A 2,919-nucleotide genomic window follows, 5' to 3' on the forward strand; every position below is an offset into this window, starting at 1 on the left:
CTGTGGGATCAATAAAGTTTTATCTTATCTTATCTTATCTTATCTTATCTTATCTTATCTTATCTTATCTTATCTTATCTTATCTTATCTTTCCTCTTGCTTCGCAGCAGGCACTTTCATGTCCTCAGTCAACAGACCCCCAGCCCCACCACCGCGGGTGCGAGTTGTACAGATTTTTAGCAAAATTTACAGATTTTTGAGGCGTATTATACAGGTAAACTTCCGAAGAGGTTGACAAGGATGCACCTATGGTCACGAACTTTGGGTAGTGACCAAAAGAACAAGATTACTGATACTGGATGGATGGATGGATGGATGGATGGATGGATGGATGGATGATGGAAGGACAAATGGATACTGAATTTTAGCTTTTAAAATAAAAACCTCTGATTTTCATAGTGATCGGAGCACAAATGCTGGTGGTTTTGTTGGTCAACAGTGCAAATTGCTACATTTTCACAATAAAACAAACGAGTGGTCCAACACAAGTTTTGTCTTATTTCTGTTATAAAATTCATATACAGGGCTCTGAAATGACTTTGTTGTTACAGCATCTGTTAAAGATGAAATACTTATTGAGTTCCATTAAAATATGTCTCCATGAGATATTTTTCTGATACAGACAAACCCACAAACATCTCAAAAATATTAAAGACAATTAAAAAACCAACATGCGGGCCTGTTGCTCTTCAATACAATGCTGAGATTATTTACTTTTTTGTGTTGAAATTATGAGAACAGAACAGAACCTCACAGATAATCAGACTTCAGTAATCTTTGTCCAATCTCTAACCTGCCATTCATCTCCAAGATTCTGTAAAAAGTTGTTGTCAGTCAACTCCATGCTGAGGAGTTTCAATCAGGTTTTCACCCCACCATAGCACCGAAACCGCCCTTGTAAAAATCACCAATGATCTTCTTCTTGCTGCCGACTCTGGTCTCCTGTCCATCCTCATCCTCCTTGACCTAAGTGCTGCTTTTGATACGATCTCTCATTCTATTCTCCTCAACAGACTAACATCCATTGACTTCTCAGGTACTGCGTTTGGCTCAAATCTTATCTTTCTGACCGCACTCAATTCATCCAGATTAAATCCCACTCTGAGTCATCCCCCGTCTCCATTGGCGTGCCCCAAGGCTCTGTCCTTGGACCCCTTCTCTTCATTACTTACCTCCTTCCTCTTGGTTACATTTTCCGCAAGTTTGGTGTCCGTTTCCATTGTTATGCCGATGACACACAGCTCTACCTGTCAACCAAGCCAAACTCCACACAACCTCCCTCCATCCACTCTGACTATCTCAATGAACTCAATCACTGGTTTTCAGACAATTTCCTTCAACTGAATAGTGATAAAACAGAAATCATCCTTGTCGGCACTAAAAATTCGATCTCAAAATCTAATAATCTCCTCATCCCTATCAACAACTCTCTGCTAACCCCCTCCCCTCAGGTAAAGAGTCTTGGTGTCATCCTCGACACCACTCTCTCCTTCACTGCACACATCACCAATGTTACTCGGTCTGCCTACTTCCACCTCAGAAATATCAACTGTATCCATCCTTCTCTCACACCCCCCACCACAGCCATCCTTGTCCACAGTCTTGTGACCTCACAGATTGACTAGTGTAACTCTCTTCTCTTTGGCCTCCCCAACAAATCCCTCCATAAGCTTCAGATGGTCCAGAACTCGGCTGCACGTGTCATCACCTAAACTTCCTCCCATAACCACATCACCCCAGTCCCGCAGCACCTCCACTGGCTCCCAGTCAAATCACGCATCGTCTTCAAAATTCTTCTTCTCACGTTTAAAGTTATCCACCATCTTGCCCCTCCTTACATGTCCGACCTCGTACACATCTCCATCCCCTCCCACCCTCTCAGATCCTCTTCTTCCCTTAACCTCCAAGTATCCACTGCCTGCCTCTCCACCATGGGGAGCAGGGCCTTCACCTGTTCTGCACCTCTCATCTGGAACTCTCTACCACCTGACCTAAGAAACACCACATCTCTTCCTGTGTTCAAGACTGCTTTGAAAACACCTCTTTAGATTAGCATATCTATCTTAACTTCATTTGTAATCCATGCTCTGTAACTCATGCCAGCTTGTCTTTGTATTTTCTCACATTCTCCTACGATGTGACCAATGCTGTAAGTGTCCTGAAAGGCGCTTTTCAAACAAACTGATGATTATTATTATTATAGACTTACTCTTGCGACTGAGCACCACAGCTAGCATGGAGCAGCATTAATATCCTGAGTCTGTGTCCAACAGGGAGGTCCGTGTCCCTTCCAACACTGAAGCTGACAGGTTTGTCACCACAAATGACTGACTGTGGTGCCTGAAGGAACAAGTAGACTGAGGGAGAAAGTGGATCCTCCTTCCACTGAGCCTATACAGGATTAATGCTAATGGGATTTCCCTGAATGGTTCCCTCTCACAGGTGGTATCCCTCTTTAGCTCTATGTGTGGACAGAAAATCTCTGCTGATGTGAAAGGCTTACTCTTCTGCTCACAGCAAAACGGATCCAACTTCACTTTAACAATGTGTATCATTTCCCAGGTTCATGGTGAAAATAAAGGTTTAGAACTCTTTGAAGGAATGCATATCCCCAGTCATGCATATATGTTTGGATTAAATCAACTATGGCATGAAATATTGTCAAGACCTCTACTAGTGAACAGTTTTGTCTGACTCATTAATTATAGGGTTGTAAAATGACCAAGACATCAACTATTGCATCAAAAATGCAACATGCTAACAAAGATTTTAGTTATGCAGGATGTGCACCAGTGCAATGAAATAATTGAAGCTTTTAAATTTTTTTCAAATCATTTCAAATTATTTCAAATTTGATCTAAAAAAACTAAAATATAAAATGTTTTTGTTGCTACACACATGCACCTATAAATATCAGCT

Source organism: Austrofundulus limnaeus, unplaced genomic scaffold (assembly GCF_001266775.1).
Source record: "Austrofundulus limnaeus strain Quisiro unplaced genomic scaffold, Austrofundulus_limnaeus-1.0 Scaffold298, whole genome shotgun sequence".
In the NCBI taxonomy this organism is placed as follows: Eukaryota; Metazoa; Chordata; class Actinopteri; order Cyprinodontiformes; family Rivulidae; genus Austrofundulus; species Austrofundulus limnaeus.